This window comes from Canis lupus, chromosome 17 (genome assembly GCF_048164855.1).
Source record: "Canis lupus baileyi chromosome 17, mCanLup2.hap1, whole genome shotgun sequence".
Classification (NCBI taxonomy): domain Eukaryota; kingdom Metazoa; phylum Chordata; class Mammalia; order Carnivora; family Canidae; genus Canis; species Canis lupus.
In genome coordinates this window covers 59,963,657-59,986,443 of record NC_132854.1, presented here as the reverse complement: position 1 = coordinate 59,986,443, position 22,787 = coordinate 59,963,657, and the positions used below count along the sequence as shown (strand labels likewise).

The 22,787-nt window shown below is 49.4% G+C and overlaps 1 long non-coding RNA gene across 4 annotated transcripts in view; it reads right to left on the bottom strand.

The window, feature by feature from the left end:
* Positions 1–1,326: 1,326 nt before the first annotated feature.
* The window catches only part of LOC140608220 (uncharacterized), a 168,094-nt gene continuing 146,633 nt past the window's right edge, over positions 1,327–22,787 (bottom strand). Inside the window, exons 1-5 of one of the 4 annotated variants that reach the window (XR_012010245.1) lie at positions 19,775–22,557; positions 18,532–19,291; positions 16,274–16,518; positions 13,328–13,386; positions 9,704–12,176 (exon numbers count right to left, since the gene is read on the bottom strand). This is a non-coding gene — a long non-coding RNA (uncharacterized lncRNA). Of the gene's footprint in view, positions 4,001–9,703; positions 12,177–13,327; positions 13,387–16,273; positions 16,519–18,531; positions 19,745–19,774; positions 22,558–22,787 lie in introns of those variants that run through there. The other 3 variants (XR_012010244.1, XR_012010246.1, XR_012010247.1) reach the window with 3 other exon arrangements.

Genomic DNA, 22,787 nt, shown 5'->3' with positions numbered 1-22,787 from the left:
ATCAGAATGAAAGCCACCTCCCGTGCCCTACCAGTTATCAAGAACAGGTTTCTCACAACAGACACTCCAAGGTTATTTTCGACTTTTAGTAGTTCATAAAGGTGGGTGTTTGTTCTGTGCTTTCTCCCCTCCTGTTGCTTCTCTGGGGAGCCAGTGAACTTTAATAGTTATTATTCCAGGGCCGAGTCACTAACTCTCTAGCTAGGAAGAAGCCCACCAAACAAAGAGGTGTATTTATGCAGGGTTCAAACCCTGCCTCTGTCACAGGATAGTGTGGACCGTCTACACTGGCCGTGTGAAACGTCTACCTTTCAGAGTTATGTGAAAATTCAAGATGATGTAAGAGAGTCCCTAGCACAGCGGCTGATTCTGTGCAGACAATAAATGTTTGTCACTGGATGAATAAACAGATGGATGAATAAACAGAAACTACGGGAGGAAGGGCTTGAGTGGGAAGGGGCCAGAGGTAGGAAAGGGACAGTCACGAGAGTACACTTTTTAAATGTGCTTTCTTGTAATTAAGGAGGAGGGGAAGGTGATGAAGGAAGTTGATGGTATCAGGTCTGAAAGCCCAACGGGCACCGAAGGAATGAATGGTGCATGGACGGGTTGGAATGGGGGAAATACTCACATTGTGCAAAAGCGGCCTAGACATGACAAAGTACTTTCCAAACCCGAGTATTCGTATTACCGAGGGGCGGATAGCAGCACTGTTCCCTAGATGATCTGTTCTCTTCTATCCTTTTATTGATTACCTAGAGACTGCAACATTTGCATATTTAACAAAGCCCTACAACTAATTCTGAGGCACATGAATGTTTAAGAACTACTTCTACATTTGAAGGAAGACCCCAAAAATAGGTAAGCTAACAAATGTGGGGAAGAGAGTGTGCTTTGGGGGAGGGACAGAAAGAACTAAATGGGAAGTAGCATGAGCAATGGGAAATTATAGGGCTAGAGAAGGAGAAGGGGTCCCCAGCCACAGTATTCTCTTTTGGACTTACTGCATGGTGTCCTGAGTTATAAGCACCTTCTTCTAGAACATATTTGAAGTTCATGATGCAAAATTGGCTATTCTGAAGCTCTGCTACCTTCTGAACTCTACCCAGAGCCGGGCGTCCTTGACTTTTAATCAATTAGCTATGAGGTGCTGTGTTGTCCTGACCATAGAGGAGATAAGAGCAAGTAGGGGTTTCCCCTAATGGAACCATTTGGTCATGCTGGACCATGTATACCAACACTATTATCTTCTGGATAATTCTCAATACTTTTAAAGGACAAAAAAAAAAAAAAAAAAAAAAAAAAGAACTTTCACCTAAACCAGTTTCTAGAGCATTACAATTTTTCTTCAGACCTACTACTGGGGTTCTATGATTCAAACTTGGTCCTAAATGATTAGCACCCAGGTTCCATATAGCTGGAGGCGGTCAGGAGAAGTCGGACACTGCAGTGGCCCCCAGATCAATAAATGGTCTCAGGCTGCTGTGTTCTCTACTGATGGAAAAGAAGTTAATGTTGGCAAATTGAACACCAATAAAAAATAAATTTATTATTAAAAAAAAAGAAAAGAAGTTAATGGATATGCATGGGAATTCCTTTTAAATCTATAATATTCTTAAATATTTCAAGCAAGAGAAAAAGTGCATGATCATTTTAAATTTTCAGAGAATCTTTTAAGAACTAAATGATCTAAAAATGGAAAAGAGTAGCCCCGCATTTTTTGTCATGTATAATATTTCCCCCCAAAGAATTTCTGTGTCATTGTATGCCTCTGTAAGCTTTAGAAACAAGCCTGATTTATGTCTATTTTGCTTTGATCTTTAAGACAGGATCCACTTACATGCTTGCCATCAAATACCTGTTGTTTTCCACTGTTTTGTTTTGCTTTGCTTTATTTAGGGAGCTATTTTTAGGTTTTTCTGCAATAATATAGGCAGGTAGGGAAGGAGATGGGTTACGAATCTCAAGAAATCATAGGCAAGTGCCTGAGATCTAGGGCATAAGCTAAAAAACAGTGACCTTAACTAGACACTCAAAAACGTAGGTAGCCAACCAGTGTAGATGCCTTATCTGCACCGGTTCTCTTCAAAGACCCACTGCTCTTTAGAAATGCATATCGCAGGGGGACCACCCAAACTGCATTTTCTAAAACACGGTTTCCCAAAATGGGCTCTGGCAAACCCCAGACCTACGAGATGCTTTGTGAAGAAAAAAAAAAGCAGTTTGTGAACAAATCAGTTTGCAAAGCTGTATTTTCTGACAATGAAGATAAAAAATAGTAATTATAGCATTTAACTGAGACCCAGGGCCCTAGCAACATTATTATTCACAAGTAAAATAAAAGCAGCAATAGCAGTATCACTTTGCTCGTTCCAATTGCACGGCCCGAGAGGAAAGGCATAGCTGGCATCGACATTTAAGGACAAGGACTCTTTCTTCACCGTAGAGGAAGCAAGTGGAATATTACCTCCATTCTCATTAGCTGCAGAAGGCACACGCTGCTCATGGAGGGCTGGGCTCTCACACACATGCCCCCTGGCACATGTGTTTCCAGCTTAGCATTTGAAATTATTTTCCTTCTTTTCTCACTTGTTTCTATCTCCTCAACTTGGAATGTGAGCCCCAAGGGAGGAGGCCGACGCCGTTTGTGTCCGCAGCTCACCCAGCCACCTGCCCGACATGCCACAGAAGTAAGTGAATGCTAAAGCTCCCTAATGAAGGCCTGGCTTCTAGGATCTCCAGTTTACCAAGAACCATCAAACGGATGGATTTCCAAGAGCAGCTAGAAAATCGCCTCATGCAAATGTCTAAAACTGTACCTAAAAAATATCAGCTTTTCTCTGCAGCTTCTCTGCAAGCCCACCCAGCTTGTGTGTACGTCGGCCTCAGGGAGTCTCACGGAGTCGTACGGAGTTAGGACCTCAACAAGGGGTCGCAGGGACGCAGCCGACTTCCAGTTCTTCCAGCCGAGACTGGATCTCTTAGTGCTTTGTTTTTCCAGGTTTGCTGAGTTATAATTGCAAGTAAAAACTATCTATATTTAGGGTGTACAATATGATGATTTATTTTTTTTAAGATTTTATTTATTTATTCATGAGAGACATACAGAGAGAGACAGAGAAAGAGAGAGAGAGAGTCATAGACCTGTCAGGCAGAGGGAGAAGCAGGCCCCGTGCAGGGCCTGATGTGGGACTCGATACCGGGGCTCCAGGATCACGCCCCGGGCCAAAGGTGGTGCTAAACCGCTGAGCCACCCGGGCTGCCCCAAAATGATGATTTAACATGTACACATTGTAAAGATCTGTTACCTTGATTGTGGTGATCACTTTACAATGTGTACATATTAAATCATCATTTTGGGGCAGCCCGTGATCACCACAATCAAGGTAACAGATACATCCATCACTCCACCTAGTGACCTTGTGTATGGGCGTGCGTGGTGAGAACACTTAAGATCTACTCTCTCAGCAAAGTGCACGTGCACATACCATATTTTTAACTCTAGTCAGCCTGGTGTGCATTAGATCCCCAGAACTTACTCATCTTGTAACTGAAAGATTATACCCTTTGACCAGTATCTTCCCATGACTCTGACCCCCAGCCCTTGGCAACCCCTGTTGTATTCTCTGGTTCTATGAGCTTGGCGTATTTATAGTCCTCACACCTTCATATTTTAGAGACTGGTTGAGATTCAATCATGAGGGCACGAGGAGCAGGTTCTCCACCTAAGCTTTGCCCTTAGTCCTGAAAGTCTGTCCAGATAAGCCTGGGCTCAAGACAAAATGCCCCATGGCTCCCCAGGCACAAAATAGTTGAGTTTCACGGAGCCCTGGGATGGGGATGGAGGGGTGACATTCCCCACAGACTGACAGATCCACATCTGCTTGAACTGACTTCTTGCCTTCTAGAGTAGAAATTTCCTTTGCTGCTCAGTCTTATCTTAGTTTAGCACAATTCCCTTGAGAGCAGAGGAACTCCATCCAGAGGCCAAAATGCTGATCTAAAAGTGAAAGTTAAAAAAAAAAAAAGAGTAATTATCACAGTCAGCACTTACTTGGTGTTTTCCCGAGAGTGTGTACTTGCTTTGCACACTGCAGACATCATTATTGCATTTAAGCCCCCGGAGCACACCGTGATGCAGTTCCCATTTGACAGATGAGGAAGGAGGAGCATGATACTGACCAAGTCCAGCGGCGGCAACCCAAGGCAACGGTCTAGAGCGCCGCAGGCCCCTTTCTGCCTCCCATGGAGCCCAAACACAGCGTAGAGTGACAGAGGACATGGGAAAACGGGGACGCAAACAATGTTTCTGCCTCTTCTGGCCACCCCGCGGCCACCCCCAAAGGACTTATTGTATTGATTGAGCTCATCTCAGATGCACACACTGTAAGTCCAAGTAGACTCGTATAACTGCATTAGTCATTCTAGATACTTTAATCCATTACTTAATGCATTACTCAGATCCTGGTACCAGGAGGGAATGGCAGGAAGTCAAGGTTGGTTATACATGGATGAAACAATAATAGTCTTGAAAACACCTGCACCTGTGAAGAAACCGCCAGAATTCGCAAACATCTGTCTAAAGTTTTACAGCTTGTCGTTTAAAATGCTTGCCACAGACCTTACTTTCGGGCACACGGCATCTCTGCGATAGTGATCAACTTCTAAATATTCATCCTCTAATTAGAGGAACCCCCAATCACAAGTGAGTCACTGACCTTTCCCTCAGCATTTTGTTTCTGTGAGCCAGGATAAACACACGGAATTGTTACCACGGAGACCGAAGGTACTGAAGGGACCCGGCCTCTCATTAAAAAATTGACACACCAGCAGGAAAAAAAAAATGATGGATGTTGTGGTTATTTTAGGGAAAATCATGTCCCAAATGTTGAGGTTAAGTCAGCCACCCCTTTTCCTCCAGAAAAGAAAAAAAAAAAAAAGAAGAAGAAGAAGAAGAAGAAGTTTCCGATGCAAATGGTTTGAATTAATGCCACGGATATTTATAACAACAGTCTGGTTAAGGGAACTTATTTGCTATTCATCAAGCGAATGTCCCCTAGGATTAGAGGAGCCCAAAGAAAATATTTTTAAAATAATAAATAAAATGTCTTCTGGGGTGGGAAGTAGTCATATTCATATTCAACAGCATGACTGCTGGGTTGAGACCTCAAAGGCTGAGGCCACAGGGACTGGACAAGCCTGCAGTGCTTTTGGAAGTGACCAGCAAGACACATGTGTCCCAGCTGACGTGCCAGCGGGACGGCCAGTGTTTTCTTAAGTTGACACCCCGAGTAGTAAATAAGAAAAGAGAAACCAAGGCTGGCCCAATACGCAGCTCTAAAGTTGGAAAGGCGTTGGCTCTCTCTTTTCAACAACCTCCTTAGTTAAGCTCTGGAGAGAAAAGGAGAGGAAGGGAAGAGGCTTCACTCTTGTAGCATCCTCACTGGATCCAAGGACGCCATCCTCACTTTTCAAGGCCCAGGCCTCTCCTTCGTGGCGCGAGGGTCCCCGACCCGGACGGTGAAGACCCCGTGGTGGCCGTGAGCGGAGGGCCAGCGGCCTGACTTCTGCCCCGGGGTCTGGCGCAGAAGACCCCGACTTCAAGGACCCGACTGATCCTGTCCTTGATATTTTCGTCCAAATCATGGATTTTTAAAGATATTTAATATCGACTAAGTTGGTTATTTCATTTAAGTACATGTTTAACATTTACATGATGTTTAGCGCTGCCATCTACAAGAGTATTTGTTGAATACTATTTAACTCAATTAAATAGCATTTAATAGTAAGAGTGAAATATTAAATAGTATTGAACACTAATGAATTATTGAATTTCTGGTGTTGCCTTAAATTGTGGCCTGGCTCCCCTTCCGCACTGCCTCGCCCGACGCCGGCCGTCAGGGCCCCACCGGGAAGAGCACCTGCTTTGCGGGGGGACCTGAGGCTGCAGCTCCCACTTCAATGACGCCCCTTCTGCCACTGTTGCGTCCCCCAGATCGTGCAGGGCACCCTGTGAGCCCCGCACCCGGAAGCAGGATTGCAGCTGTGGCTTCGGGCCGCTGGCCTGGGACCTTGGCCTCTGTGGGTGCGGCCTGCAGGCTGCGTCCCCTGCCCGGGGGCCAGGGGCCATCCTCGCTGCGGGCTGTCGCATCTCGGTTCCTTCGTCTCTGCACCCCTCAGTCCCCGCTTCCTCTTCTGTAAGGAGGGGGTAATGGTGTGGCCTCCCCGGGCTGCTGCGTGAGGCCAGGCGCTGCCTGGAGTCACGGTCCCAGGCCGCCTCCTGCTGCCCCGTCGTCCTGTCCTCCCCCTGCACCCCCCCCCCGGGGATCCCGGCCCATGGCCCTGCTGGGGTCCAGGGGGTCAGCAGAGCTGCAGCTGTGGACACCCCCCTTCCCGTGGGAAGGCTCCGTGGGCTGCTGGGAAGCCTCAGAACCCAGCGACTCCAGGCCCTGCTTTTAAGAATGCTCCAAGCTCTTCAGACCTTATGATTTCGTGCGTGCAATGCCCGATAACCTGTTGAATTGCTTCTCTGTCCCTCCCTCCCTCTCTCGCTCGCTCTGTCTCATAGCCCAGTTGTCTGGGTCTGCTGTCGACAGAGCCGCAGACAACAGAAGGGTTAGTGTACTTCGATGGTTTACAAAGGAGCGGCATAAAAATAATCTTTAAAGCTAAGGGAATGTTAATATTTAGATCCATCTAAGGGAAAACAATAACAGTTTGCAATTTCCTCCCTCCTCACTCCCAGGGCAAAGGTTTTTAAGGGAAGATTTTATTTTGTAACATAAATTGTTTTCTATATGACCCTAAAGACGTGAGTGATTAATAGTGAGCTATAGAAAGAGATGCCCATAATCAGCAGCTTGGGTACAGTCGGATATAAACATACAGCTTGTTTACGAAACATGTAGCTTGAAAGAAGAGATCACATCTTGCTGGATGTCACCCCAGGGTCAAGATGCGAAGGGAAAAGCCAATAAGACAAAGATTTTTAAGTAAAGTCCCAATCCGATAGAATTCATCCGTGCGTACCAGTGCCACACAGGCCCGAGGCCAGAGTTTATCCAAGTTCATTTCTTCATCGTCATCAATGTCCTCATAATCGTTCCTAATCATCACTCGTATTGACTTTGGTGTAACATCGCGATCCTGATCTCAATTTTAACGATACAGACCTTTCCCAAATACACAGCAATCACCTTGGATGCAGATAAATAAAGGGTTTTCTTATAAAGGGTCGTTAGTTCATATGGTTTATCATCACTGTAACGAGCCCGCTGCCATCTGGCCCTCATGGGCGCCCAGATACTGGCCCAAATTCCTTAAATGCATTAAACCCCGTAATCCTCATAAGCATCCCCGTAAGAAGGGAATCATCATCCCCGATGAAGACACCGAGATGTGGGGAAATCGAGTGACCTGAGCACCGTCACGTTTTCTAAGCAGAGCTGGGGTTTGCACACGGTTCTGTTGAGCGTCCAAGCCTGTCCTGTGAACCACTGCACTAACCAGACAACCATCCAGGCTGACGCAGGTGCTGAGCTCAGCCCCCCTCATCCTACTCTGCACACCCTACGGCCACGGGGCACGGGAGGGCGGCTCTCACTCGAGTCCAACCACGGTTAAGCTCCCCCGTGAGACGGGCGGGTAGCAGGCATCTTGCCAGGACGGCGGTGTCCGGCCGTGCGGAACGTGCACCGTCCAAATGCCTGGAGCCATTCCCGCCGCGATACTGGCCGAGCACCTGCTGGACTCGTTCAGGGTGGCAGCCCTGCCCCTGCTGCCCCGGATGCAACCTCGCCCGCAGCCGGTCGCAGACACGTGGCTCAAAGAGCTGCTCGGATGCTTGCGTGGGGCCCACAGCCCAGGGGACGCAGTGGGGCGACGGGAGAGCAGAGACCTGGGGCGTCGCACCGCAGACCGCCGGGCAGGGGAAGCCAGGAATGAAGGAGGAGGGGAAGGCATACAGGACGGCCCGAAAGAGCTCATGGAGGCCCTTAAAGACGGTGAAAACCGCCCGTTTTCTCCTTTCCGAGAATCCCCTCGGACCCCGTCACGCTCCTCTGCTCTTGATTCCTGAGAGGTCCCCGTGTGACCTTTCCAACAAACCCCTCTTCGTGGGGGCTTGCGCCAGAAGGCACCCTGATCTCTGCAGGAAAGAGAAGTGCCCATTCTTGACCCAACATCATCAAATGGGATTTTCCATCCTATGCCAGTAGCAGGCCTGCCTCTCAATCCCCAGGCTCGTGCCTGTAACAAACGCAACTGGAATTTTCTAGAACACAGTGCAATTTCTATTTTGAGAGAACATGCTGGGGATGGGGGGCGGAGGGCAGATGTGTAGGGGCCGGGGGAGCTGAGTAGTGTCAGGGAAGCGGGGAGGAGGACGGTGGGCACTGAGTTCCCCGTCGCCGGTGGCATCCACGGAGAGGCCCACCCAGGCCCGGTCCTCATACAACAGCCTCGCCGCGGCCTGGCCCGCCTTCCCACGTGTGCCTTGGCTTTGCTTCCCCTGTGCTCCTCGCTGGTACCCAGGAGGTCATTTCCTGCCCCCCACCTTGCTGGGCTGTAGGAAACGGGGGCCGGTCGGAAGCCCACTGCCTTAGCTCAGAGCATGATGTTTCCCGTCAGCCAGCCCATGGGAACCCGATGGTGTCCGAGGCCCCCCTCTTCACACAGTCATTTCTCCTCGGAGGAATACGCAGAGAGCGGGGTGCAGCTGCTGTGTGCACCCAACTCGCACAGCTCCAGCTGGGTCCCGACGGTCATACCCCTGCCCACGGCTCGGCCGCGGTGAGGCCTGGGCACCAGCCGTCCTCAGGGATCATCCACACAGAAACTCCTAAACGTGGATCTACACCCCCCCCGGTGCTCCCTTCTCCACAGAGTGCAGCCCCCCAAGCCGGGCAGCCGATCCTCAGCTTCGGCGTGTTCTAGGCTCACCTACTATCACTTCCCCAGGGTCCTTTTCCCTCCCGTGGGAGTCAGGACTTCGGAACCCTAAAAGCCAGAATATGACTTAGTTTCCTGGGCTTGTTGTACCTTCCCCAAGGCAAGGAACCCAGATGGCCTAATTGACCGAATGGGAGCCAGAACCAAGTGACCCAAGAAAATACTTAAAAAAAAAAAATCCTCAATTGATGTTTCAGGTATTGCCCCACGACACCGCAGGGGACCCCGTTAGGCTCTCGGAGCCCAAGGCCTTGATCTCACTGTGCATTCCCTCGGGGTGCTGTTGGCCGAGCGGAAGGGGGGCGCCTCCAGCCCTCCACGGAGCCGAAGCCTCTGTGACCGTTCCCCTCCAGGTATGACCATGGACCTTACGTACCTGAGCCATTTTGCCACCTTTCCTTAAGACTCCCCTTGACGGCAGGTCTCACGCTGAGAAATCTGGGAGCAAATTGTACATTGTAAATGGAGATTTGCCCTTTTCCATGAGAGCTATGACGGGCATGGAGAGAACTCTTCCTTTCCCTCAGCAAAGTAAAGAGAACTGTCACTCCACACCAGAAGGACCACAATCTATCGTGCCTCGTGTGCTCCTCCATCTCTATGACTATATTAAATAATACTTTCCTATATATATTTATATATATTTATTTTATATATTTTTTTTTTATCTTGTGAGAGTAAGAAAGACATTTCGAGGTGGACAAAATAATTTATTGGTGATTTACAGACAATAGAGACACATAAAATACCACATTTTATGATTCTTTTAAAAAAATGAGTCATACTGCTGATTCAGAGTCAGCGTCAAAAGTGAGAGTTGTATCTACACCTGATTTAGGCATTTGCTGCTTATTTCGTAGCTCCCAAAGAATGCTGTCTTCTCCAAGCTTCCCCAAGAGGCCCAGATCTTCAAATAGATTTCTTAACCAAACAGGGGCACCTGGGTGCCTCAGCGATTGAGCATCTGCCTTTGGCCCAGGTCATGACCCAGGGGTCCCGGGATCGAGTCCCGCGTCGGGCTCCCTGCATGGAGCCTGCTTCTCCCTCTGCCTGTGTCTCTGCCTCTCTCTCTCTCTCTCTCTATGTGTCTCTCATGAATAAGTAAATAAAATCTTAAAAAAAAAAATAAGGATTTCTTAACCAAAGGCAATTGTAGGCTCAATCTTCCCTTGATTCATTCAACACAGTCATAATCACAAACTACCGTGGGCTGGGCATGGGATGCAAAATAACGGTGGCGGGAAATTCACAGGTGAGTGGACGAAATGGAAGCTACAGCACAAAGTAAGGTCTGCAACAGAGAACTTGCCAGCATTAGGTTCAGTCTTCTGTGATGTCCCAGTGCCAGGCCTACCACCTTTCTTCCGGCCTCCCCTAGGGCTCCCGCTCCCTTCCTCCAGTGCTTTCCAGATCAAATCCCCCTCCTCCTGAAACACTCAGTGGCTCCCCTAGGGGCATTTCCCAATCTAGGGTAAGAGAATAGTAGTTTCAGGAACCCCGAGAAGGTATTCCGCGGGAAGGAGGTCTACAGTAACATACATCTAGGAAGCAACGAGTATAACCAAGGTAGGCTCTTGGGCTGTGCTGCCTTCTCGGGCATTCTCGAAGCTGCCCCAGTGCTGAAATGCATCAGGATAGGGACCACGTATGCGTATCTAAGAGGAACAATGCCTAGTTACCGCTGTCTCCCAAACTTCTGACTGTAGAACCCTTCCCTTCCAGAGCTTGTGGCCGGACTGATATTGAGAACAAAACAGAGCAGAACAAAAAAAAAAAAACCTGAGAAGCACCAGCCTGAGGAATGAAGTTCAAACCTCTTAGCAAGGTATTGAAGGCGGTGGCCATCTGTCTCTGATCTGTTCTCATAACCCCGTATCTTATTATTCTTTCTTTACTATACATCACAGCCCCCTTGCTGGGCTATTAGGTCCCTAAGCGGATGGTGTGCTTCAACGTGCTTAAGTTTTTACTTACACATTGCTCGGCTTACAACGCCCCTCCCCCTCCTCCTTTATGTCACTTCTCTGTTCCCTTTTGGACTCCTGTCTATACTGCAAAACCCACTCCCTAGGGACTCATCTATCCAGCCTGTGAATCATTGTTCTGTAACCACTCTTTGTATATTGTAGGACCGATCACTTTGTATTATCTCTTTCTCTGCTGCCTTCAACAGTTCATACGTTTCTGGGACTTCCTCTTTGGATCCCCCGGTATCCGATGGATCGTCTGCCACATAAATGATTCTGTGCACACTGAAATCTTCATATCAAACTTGCAAACCCACCACAAAATTCCCTTACTTCCTTTCAAACCAGAAAAATGCAGGTGTGACTTTGGTGTGCACCGTTCTCTTAAACTCAGATTCCATGTTTGAAATGGGATTCGTATCCACAGAGAAGCTTCCATGATTTACCAAAGAAGGGAATCTTAAGTCACTTGTCGAATCTTAGATTTTTCTTTTGCCCGATTATAAAATCACAAGTCACCAATCACTTTAAAAATTGTTTAAAAAATTGCACAATGTCTCCCCTTAAACAGAAAGAGGGAGATTGTACTTTATGTCTTCACATTTGTGCGACATGCCTCGTACTAAAAATATTTGTTGCAGGGACGCCTGAGGCTCAGGGGTTGAGCGTCTGCCTTGGGCCCAGGGCATGACCCCGGGGTCCCGGGATCGAGTCCCACATCAGGCTCCCCACAGGGAGCCTGCTTCTCCCTCTGCCTGTGTCTCTGCCTCTCTCTGTGTGTCTCATGAATAAATAAATAAAACATTTGAAAAATATATATTTGTTGCAAACATTTCAAAAGTCTTACTATGTCAGTTCATCAGCACATACACATAAAATCGGAACAATACGGACAAGGTCAGCGTGGCTCGTGCACAAGGATGACATGCAGAAGGGCTCTCTGGGAGTGATGGTAAGTAAAGCCCTTGCCAATGCCAGCCGCCCCCCCACCCCCACCCCCAGAGGGGCCTGCATGCTCCCTCCTGCTCCCGGCTTCATGGGCTTTCCCTCCAGATCTGCGGCGCCTGCCTCCTAGCGCCAAGGCATCTCCAGGGAAGCAGAGACACTGCCAGACGCTGGCTGCACCCACATCGTCCTTGACTTGGCCCCTCGCCCCTCTGCCGTTTCCTCCTCTCACCAAGACCCAGAGGGAATTTGTTGATTTTGCCGACAAATCTCCGACGCTTTCAGTTCAGCGAAGAGGTTGACTTACTTTATTTCCTGGTAGGAAAAGACGCATGAGGGGACGCAAGGGGAGATTCAACATCACGCATCCCCCAAATCCACCTTTTAATTAAATGGCACACTTTTCCTCCACATTCTAAAACTTTCCCAGGTGTGTGTGTGTCCACGTGCACAACACACACACACACACACACACACACACGGAGGGGGTGGGGAGCTCCTCACAGGGCTCTAAACACCTCAGTTCTGCAACTGAGACCCTCCCCGTCCTCCCCATCCTCCCCATCCCGCCTGTCCTCCCTGTCCCGCCCGTCCTCCCTGTCCTGCTCGTCCCGCCCGTCTGCCCCATCCCGCCCATCGGCTCCATCCCGCCCGTCCTCTCCATCCTGCCCGTCCTCCCCATCCCGCCTGTCCTCCCCGTCCCGCCCGTCCTCCTTGTCCTGCCTTTCCTCCCCATCCCGCCCGTCCCACCCATCCTCCCCATCCTCCTCGTCCTCCCCGTCTTACCCATTGGGCCCATCCTGCCCATCCTCCCTATCCTGCCCATCCTCCCCGTCCTCCCCATCCTGCCTGTCCTCTCCGTCTTCCCCATCCTCTCCATCCTCCCTGTCCCGCCTGTCCTCCCCATTCTCCCCGTCCTCTCCATCCTCCCTGTCCTCCCCGTCCTCTCCATCCTCCCCATCCTGCCTGTCCTCCCCGTCCTGCCCGTCACCTACTACCCCCCTGCTATCCCAAGGGCAGCTCCGTCCCTGGGTGCACAGACGCCCAGCGCAGGCTGCAGGACATGATCGTGGGCCACCATCAAGGCGCACGGATTAACAAAGACTCGGAAGCACAAGCTTGGTTGGCAAGGAAAGGAGGCAGATCTCCCCCACTCATAACCAACGCGCCACCAGAATCGAAACGTAAGACGAGACAGCATGAGACAGCCGACCGGTCAGGGCACACAGACCATTTCTCTGCCTAGAAAGACCTTTTATTGAACACGCGTGGAGACACAGACGTCCCGGCCCTGACCCCTTTAGCCCAGGCTGCCTGGAGCCTCGCTGGGATGTGCAATACAAAGACGTCCCCCTCAGCCTTTTTAATGAAGTGAGTTCTGATTAGCTCGTGCCTTACACCGAGTCACCAGGCAGGGGCCTAAGATAGTAACTCCCGTCAGATACGAAGCAGGTTTCTTTAGTTACCGCGTGAGCAGGGAAGGGCTGCTCCGTTCAGCGACGGTCACCTGCCAGCCGTCCCGACCCTAGGAGACAAGACCAAGGAGGCCTTGGTAGGAGCCATTCAGCCACCCAGGGGGTGTGAGGACAGTGAATTGCTCCAATCTGCATGATTCCTATAATTTCCTATCACAAAAAAAAAAAAAAGAGAGAGAGAGAGAGAGAGAGAGAGAAAGAAAAGAAAAGAAAAGAAAAGAAAAGAAAAGAAAAGAAGAAAAGCCATCCGTTCACTGAAGAGGTTTCACTGAAAAGCAAAACACCTCTTTCTGTTCACTTAGCGCCAGCCTAGCCCATGAAGAAGCCCAGCAAATTCTAAACATGGTGCACATCTGGGCTGAAAACCACAACCGATGTACGGCCGCATCTGAAACATTTTCAGCGACTGTCATATAATATATTATCACACATTTCTAACAAGACATTTTCTTGGAACCAAAATAGACAGGTATATCTGTCAGTTCAATTCCTTGCAAACGAAAGAGAAAATGATTTGGCTCAGATGTCCGTACTGTCTTTGGAGCGGTGTAACTATCACATGAGCGGGGTATTGGTCAAAGACGCCAGGAGCTCAGAGTTTACTTCCAAAGAGTGAAATTATTGGCTATGGAGAAAAAAAAAAAAGGATATATGCATGTATGCGTGCACGCATCTTCCCTTTTTACCCATTCCAATAGAACCGTTTATTGCATTTACTTGAAAGAGACGTAGCGCGGGCTGGTAAAGCCCATCTATCTCCCAGTACGACAATACTGGACTCCCTATTAAGTAGAAACGTTTGATCTCTGTGGCTCCTAAAGCAGAACTTTATTAAAAGTTTTATTAAAAATTAAAATGCAATTGAAATCACGTTAAAATACTTAAAAGCTCTATATTTTCACCCTAACCCCTCATGGGCATTCGCAAGGAGATTCACAATGGTATTGAATAGCCAGAGAGCCCCACGCCCAATAAAGAGGGCTGCCAAAATATCCCAGTATTGGCCCCAGTGAAACCATTTACTGGCTCACCGTTGGCTGCATAATCTGCCTTTAAGCACTTTCTCCCCTGTAAAAACCCCAGAGCTCCTTTAAGAGCCTTGTCTCAGCACACAAAACTTTCAAGTGACTAACCCTTCCCTACCCAGCCCCTGAGTCCCTCACACCAGCCGGGCAGGCCTTGACCTCCCCTGATCACCCGCTCAAAGCACATTCTGCTTGTACGGCGGGCAAGAAACTGCGTAAAGACCAGGCGATCGGATCTTGGACAAGGTTCATAAGCAGACTGGACACCATCAACCCTCTTTCACGCTTCCAGGCCGGTGCCCGTGCTGCTCTCTCCGCCACGGATGCCGTGGCTGATGCCTCATCATGCTCTGGAACTCAGGTCAACCAGCACTTGTTGGTGACACTTGCCCTCACCTCCCACCTTTTGCTGAATTCACTGACCTGCTCTCTGGTACGAGACGAGACGGAGCATCCCGCACAACTCCCTCCGACTCCTCCCCACCATCCCCCCAGCGCGGTGGAGGATGTGTCATTATGGGTCTCCCCACCGGCCTGCAAGCTCTTCCCGCCAGGACCTGGGTCTTCTCCGAATCACCAGCACCTAGGACACTATCTCGCACAAAGAAGGGCTCCTCAATTACAAGGAAGAGATTCCTCTAATTTACTGAATGAAACACACACACACACACAGCAGCAGCAAGCCAGAAAATTCCTGAGTGTGTCAGAATGGTTAAAAGCATCCCTTGGTTCCCTACGAGCAAAAACAAAAAAGAGAATTTCAGCAAAGGACAAAGTCAGAGTTTTCAGGTCTTTCAAACTCGAGAGCTGTTGGTAAGGGAAATTGAACCCATCACAGGGAGAGAGAGGAGGGGAAGATGCGCTTTTACACCCTGGGCCTGCGGTCTTGCTGAAGGAGTTAGAGAAACACAAAAGAGATGGAAGGGCATCCAAGAGAAGGGGGACTCCAGTGATGGTGGCAAGTGGCCCCCAACATGGTGAGCGCTCCAACGCTCCAAGGCCCGCATCACGGCAGGGCCAGGACGGGGCGTCCGAGGGGGCGGGGGCGGACTACCCAGCTCCGAGCCATAGAACAGCACCCAGCATGGCACAGGACCTCCTGACTGTAAAAGGAAGTGCATCCAGGACAAGCCCAGGCCCCGCGGCCGTCAGCAGGCCCGGCAGGGAGGAAGCCAGGGCGGATGCTGGAGCCCACGGAAGGAACCGCCGCCCCCGGGCTGAGTCGACCTGAACCAAGAGACCTGCCCCTTGGTCTTGACGGACGTGAGGTCCAATCTGGACTTGGGTGCATGGTCTACAGGAGCACCCCGCCAACCCCGGAGAGCCCCCAGGGGGCCGGGTGAGCCAGGGAGGAGGGGGACGCCTGGCCGGGGAACCACTGCGGCCACTCTGGGGACAGACTGCAGCGCACAGCGTCCCTCCGCGGGCCTCCCCGACTGTTGGGGCATCGCACCGTCTCCCCCCGAGGTGCCCTGGCAAGGGCCAAGTGGAGAGGTAGAGCCTTTTAAAATTTTATGTGGTTTCTAAAGCATCTTAATTTTTAATAAAAAGTCCTTAACAACATTCTGGATAAAAGACTACGGTACTTACACGATCCTTTTTATAAGGCCAAACTCTTCGTGTAGTCCATGGATATGTTTTTAAAAAGCCCATGATTTGGCAAACGCTGCCGGCCTTTGACACTTGCAATCACTCTCCTTCCATTCACACCAGCGCGGGGGGGGGGCTGTGGCCCGGAGCAGGTCCCCCAGCGCCACCACCTGCTTGGGTGAGATGCAGCCTAGAGGTGACTTTCATAGCCCCAGTGACATGCGGCCTGGAGGTGACCTCCACAACCCTGGTGACATGGGGCCTGGAGGTGACCTCCAACGGCCCTGGCCCTGCCAGTGGTCACCCAGCCGCCACTACCTACCTGGCTTCTCACACCGCTGGAGGCCCAGGCACGTCCAGGAACGTGCACAGAAGGCACACCTGTGGGCACGGCCGGACATGCCGTGGGAAGGCGCTTTGGAGAAGGCCGAGCGTTTTAGGAAGAGAAATGAGATCTCCTGCGGCCTGTGCATCTGCAAACTGCTGACAGCTCCGAGCTCCTGCAGTAGGTGAATGCGTGGCTCACTTGGAAAACGAGTCAGTTGGTTTCCTGTTGTCAGCCTCTACCTGAGAGGGAAACGTGAGGGGTGCTTGGAGGGAAAGACAGAGCCCCCCCACCCGCTGCCCCCCTCCCCAGACCGAACCCTGAGATGGCAATGGATTTTTCCAAGGTGTTCGTATCCCATTGGTGGACTTAGATTTGCTTTGAGCTTCTTACATTCATCTCGTGGGTTTCCAAATGCCCTTCTGAATTCAAATTTTTACTCTTCTCCCAGGGACTAAGAAGTTACCAATATCCACCCCAAACTTGAGAGAGAAAACTAAATGACAAGGAAGTAGAAACGCTCGCATTTATCCACACATACGGAGCCTGACTCCTCTTCTAAGGGAAGGACACACTGACCCTTCTCTGCAAGTTAGCCTTTCTTTTTTTTTTTTTTTTTTAAGATTTTATTTATTTATTCATGAGAGACACACAGAGAGAGGCAGAGACACAGGCAGAGGGAGAAGCAGGCTCCATGCCGGGAGCCCGACGTGGGATTCGATCCCAGGACCCGGGATCCCGCCCTGAGCTGGAGGCAGACACTCTACCGCTGAGCCCCCCCAGGGATCCCCATCAAGTTAGCCTCTTTGAACCTCAACGTTCTCATCTGTAAATTAGGAAAAACAACAGTACCTGCTCAGGGGTTGTCATTAGGATTGAATAAGTCAACGTACATAGAAGAGTCGGCCTAGTAGCCAGCGTAATAAATGACAAGTAAATGTTAGCTATTATTCATATTCCAATGAGTGCTTTGGTTTCTATAAATCATAAAAAGCAATCCTTGAACACACGCGTGCAAGAAGTTTCCAGTGGTTTGTTAGGTCTATGAAATTTGATCTTCCCTTGCCTTTCTTGGCAGGCACCTTAACTAGCTAAAGTTATTGATCCAGGTAGCAAGATCCACACCTCTACATGACTGTTTCCACTCACCGAAAATTTCCAGAAAGTAATCATTTCAGGCTGAAATTGTCCATGCTTGGTCTCAACCCAATGGAAACTCACTTGCGTTTGGAAGATGGGAACAGAATCCATTCCCTGATTTGCAGTGGCTGGAGTTGAGGAACAACTAGACTTTTTTCTACCCCAAAATAATGTCTTGTAGCTGCATTTTAAAAATCACTAAACATTAGGAGCTTAAGCATCCTTCAGCCCTGAATACCACAAGTGACAAAGCTCCTGTTATTTTTAAGATTTTTTTAAACCTCCTTCGAGACAAAGTGGTCCCGAGTAGAACATTTTTTTTCTTTTAGGTCCAAGTTTTTCAGCTGAAATACTCTACATTTTTAATAGTTGCTTCTCTGATTTTTCTCTTTTAACTTCGTAACATATTTTACAGCTCCGAGGTGCTGGTAAAATGAGTTTGGAAGGTATTTTTAACATAGATTAAATGCCAAGAGACCCCCACTCTACCCACCAGACATATGCAGCCACAAGTCCTTCTCTTCATGATGCCAAGAGAGTCAGATCCAGTGTTTGGAAACACGGGTTTCTCAACCACAGAGCAAGCAGGGCTGCAGCTCATGTGTATCCCTAGCCCCTCACCCAGCGCCCGATACAACGGATGGGTGAGTGGGTGAGTGAGCAATTGAGCATTGTGTCGCCCAAACTTGCAGACGGTCTGGTGAATATTTTACTGATCTGGATATTTCTTAGAAATGTTATAACGTTTCTTTCCTTACAAATACTCTGTTTCTCCAACGTGAAGGTTACTTCTCTCTTTGTCCTTTTCACCACCAGCTACCAGCAGCCGCATTACAGAAGCAACAGTTACAAATCCTCAAACCCAAGACCACTCCAAATCAGAGTTGTTTCGGTTGTACGGCAGTCATTGTCCAACATGCCCGGAGATGGCTCCATGCTTCCTGACCCCCTGGCACCCGCCCCCCCACAAACCCAGAATCCGTTGTGATCCAAATGGGGCAATGCTTGGATTGTGGGAAAAGACAGAGCGGGGGGGGGGGGGGGGGGGAGGTGGGTACCGGAAGAGCAGGGAGGAGGCTCTGCTACAGGACAGCAGCGTTTAAGCACCTTCTCACCTGATCCTTCATCAAAGCAGCCAGCAGGCTCTGCAAAGCCCCCAGGGTCAGGGATGTAGAAACAATGGTCCAGAAGACATACACGTAATCACAGCTCCACTTGGACAAATCACGAGCTCTAGTGAGCCTGGCGCTCCTAACAGGCAAAAGCCACATCATTGCTGCCTTGTACTGTCGGGGGCCTGCTGCGATAGCTGGGATATAGGAAGGGTGCAGCTTAAGAAGCATCCGTGGCGGGAGGAAAAGGTGGACTGTGGGAGGTGGCGAGGAAGGAGGGAGGGAGGAAGGAAAAGCAGATGTTGAGTTTCCTCTGGGGCCAGCATGCCCCGGCCAGCTCATTGAGGCTACCACAACGTCCAGGTGCCTTGCATCCACCCCCTTCACTCACCTGTGCCTGAACCATACTCAGTTATCTGGACGACGTGGGCCACGAGGCAGATCTGAAACTCACGTAAAGGACACCAATCTGAATATCAGGTCGCTGAGCTACCTTACGCCTCCCGTGCACGTGTGGTTTGCTTCCAATGTAGGGTATGGCTGGAGCGGGGGAGCAGGAGTGGAATTCTCTGGAATGCAGAACTGCATTACTGAAAACCGTCAGAGGCCTTCGCCTGGGCTCCCAGGGTCCGTGGACCTGGGCAATCGGAGCCCTGGAACGTGTGATGCTCTGTCCGGGCCAGAAGACCAGATTCTTTGATTAAGCTTCAGACTCTTGGAATCTCCGGATTGTTCATCTCCCGCTAATGATCTGGAAGGAAGGCTGGGAGGCAAGGTAACAACGCTGCTGATGGAACCGGGAGGCGCCCCCTGAAATCGTAGTAGCCACCGCAGTAAAGAAATGATTACAGGGCGGACTAGATTGGAAATGTAATCCCCACAGTGCTTTCCCGTAAGCAAATAAGGCTCAGCTTATAAAACATTATGAAGGAAAAGGACCACCCGACACTCATCGCTGGCGCCTCAGAGAGCTGGCTGCGTCTGGCCGTGGCCCTCGGAGCTACACGGCCGACGGACGGGCTCCCAAACAGCGCAGGCTCCGAACGGGAGATTCCCAAGCCCTCAGGCCTGCGGACCACTAGCAGGCCCGCCGGGCTCGGTGGCCCGGGAACCGGAGCGCCCACCGTGCGCCAGGCGTCTGTGCCGGGTGTCAGGATAGGGACGGGAGGGGCCCATCTCTGGAAAGCTCCCTGTGTGGTGGCAAATGGTTCTTCCCTTAGAGGAAGTAACGGGACTACAATCCCACCTTGGAAACTTCTGGATGAACCGTAGATTTCACGCAGGGAAGCCTTGTCTACGTGCGAGTTCCTCTAGCGACGCTGGCCGAAAGCCACCTCTTCTGAGTCAGAAGATACCGGACAAGTGGGAGAGGCCGCGAGCCTCGGCAGGGTGGCCGCTTCTCTGCAACCTGCCCAGGAGGGGCGCGAGACTTCTAGGCCACTGCCCCGTCTTTTCCCTCTGGTGTTTCCAACGAGCCATATGCCCGGATCACTGAGGGCACTTTTGAAAAAGATAGATTCCTGACCCTGTCTCGGTCTTGCTGAATTCAAATCCCTGGATTGGATGAAATCTGCTTTTTAGACCACTTTTGCAGGGAACTTTTCTGTCAAGTTAGAAAATTACGGGGTAGTAGAAAGAACACATATTTTGGAGCCAGACAAAACAAGATTTGAAATCTGGCACGGACAGTTAATTGACATGACCAACCCTTGGCGACCTGGTTTAATTACTTAACGTCTTTGTGACCCGGTTTCCCATGCAGTAAAGTGGGATAATGCCTAGTATGGTTACAAACTTCAAATAGACTGTGCAAAATACCCAGCACTGAAGCCACGAGCGTCATCTCCTCCCACCTTCACTAAACGCCTGCTCCCCAGAAAACGTCTTATACCAATATTTGATGATTTGGTTCAAATTTAAGTCAAACTTCTCCAGGGCTACCTTATGGGTTTATCCCTAGCTATGACAAGAAGAGTTTTATTCACTAATTTTAAAATTCTAAGGAGCATATTGTAAACAGGAAAGATTCAGGGGACTGAGTTGGTTTTAGCCATGGGGATGAGTTATGGTTACACTTCCCCAGAGAGACAAAGTCCATTATATCCTAAAGAACTGAGAGCAAGAGGTAAAAATCTAGGGAGAATTACGGGAAAGGAGAGAGCCACCAATACATCCCCTTACACTCCTGTAATGAGCTACCCTTTATTACATAATGAGGATGCAGTATATAAAGAGCACCGGACTAGGAACCCGAAGACCTGGGTTCAAATCCCAGCCAGCCATAACTGGACAACTCAGTTCTCTCTGAATCTCAGTCACTTTCCCCATAAAATGAATGATGTAGGCTGCTAAAATCCTATTGCATTGACTCATGGCTTTCATATCTTTTCAAAGTACAGAATTTTCCACTAACAGTCACATAAATTCAGCATAAATGTGCATTATGGTGCACATAAACGCCGGCACCAGAGTATTGAAGAGCAAGGTGAGCACCTACGAAGCACAGATCTTGAATGTCTCACTGGAGTCTGACCTTAGCGATTACCCTGAATTTGCCAATCCTTGACCCCTTTGACACTCAAGTAATTTGGCTGCAGCCCCAAGTTCTCAGTAAAAACAGGAGTGGGTAAAAAAAAATAAAAAAATAAATAATAAATAAATAATAACAATAAAAAATAAATAAAAAATAAAAAAAACAGGAGTGGGCTAAGTGTCCCCAAGACCCCTCTCCCTGGATGCCCCTGGCAGGAGGCAGCCGAGAATACTTGATAACCTGGATAGAACTGAGGTCTCTCCAAGATAAAGAGACAAAAGGTAAAACTGTCCAGTTTGTTTTCCAAGAAAGTCTAGAGATGCTCATTAGGAGGTGAAAACCCACCCAATAGGGCAACCTAAGAGCTGCAACCACAATCTCTACCACCAGTGACCTAGCAGAGGCTCAGATATGCCTCTCCCTGTCATGATTTTGGCATGGCCCACAGCTAGGTTACCCTTGGGTTGAGATATTCCTCCTTGAGCACCACGGGAGAGGAGTCATGAACAGAATACTTTGAGAAAGAAACAACTGGGCCAGAAAAACCTAAAAAACATTGTACTTCATTAAGAATATACAGGCCTTGACATAACCTTCCCTAACTTTGCCCTTTCTCTACTCTCTGACGCGTTTGCATTTCCTTCCATCTTTCCCTTCTTCTCTCCCTTCTTAAGAATGCGATGTCACCTAACCTGACAGCTTTGTATCACTCCTCCCTGATGGCTCCTCTCATTTCTGGATGACCACCCGGTCCTGGGTGACCACACACCATCCTGTCCTGGATGATCACAGCAAAACTGACTCTTCTCTTGGACCTTCCTATTGGCTCATCTTCCTCTACACTTCCCTTACATGTTGGTTTCCAGGAATCCAGCCTGGGCCCTTTGACTTCTTGGTTGCACCTTCTCTCCTCAGGCTATTATATCCGTACCTGGGACCTCAACTATCAACTTCAGACCACAGACTCCCAAATAAAGATCAGAGTTCCAAATTCAGTCTTAAGATTCTAACCCTTAGATCTTAATTGTCCCTTTGGGCTCTCCTTCTAGGTCCAAGAGAAGAAGGCCTAGGCTACAGGAAGGAGCCTACAGGAGGTTGCTCCTCAGAAGGTCTTGTCCCAAAGAAGCCAGTCTGAGCACATTTCCTGTTTTCCTATTCAAACTACTCCCCTGTCCCAATCCCACAGCCAATAAAGCAGGATAGGAAGTGGTGCAAAGGTGTCAGCACCTGATCTGAGTCCCCTTGCCACACACAGGCAACTTACCTCATCTCTCCAAGTTTTGTCACATCATCTGTGTTGAACAGTTTGTAATAGTATCCACAGCGTGGAATCATTATACGTAAAATGAGACGATGCCTACAAGGTGCTTAGCACAGTGCTCAGCACTCAGAAAGAGCTCAGCGTCAGCTATTATTATGTCTGCGGTTATTACGCAAAAATGGCGGTTCTCATTCAAACTTCTCAATAGGAAAACGAAATCCATTTCAATGCTTTCTAAGTCGTCTAACCTTTTTCTGCCCCCATAGTTACATACAATCCAAACGGTGGGTGCCAAGACCTGAGGCCACGGGTGGAAAAGGCTAATGAGGGAAAGGGGCTTTCCTTCTTTGGAGCTTCTTTGCTAAGTACAAGCTTCTCCCATCGACCAGGGAGAGCAAATTCACACCAAACATCCTCCAATCTGGGCTGATGCTTAAAGGAAAGACTCATTAGTGAATTCAAACT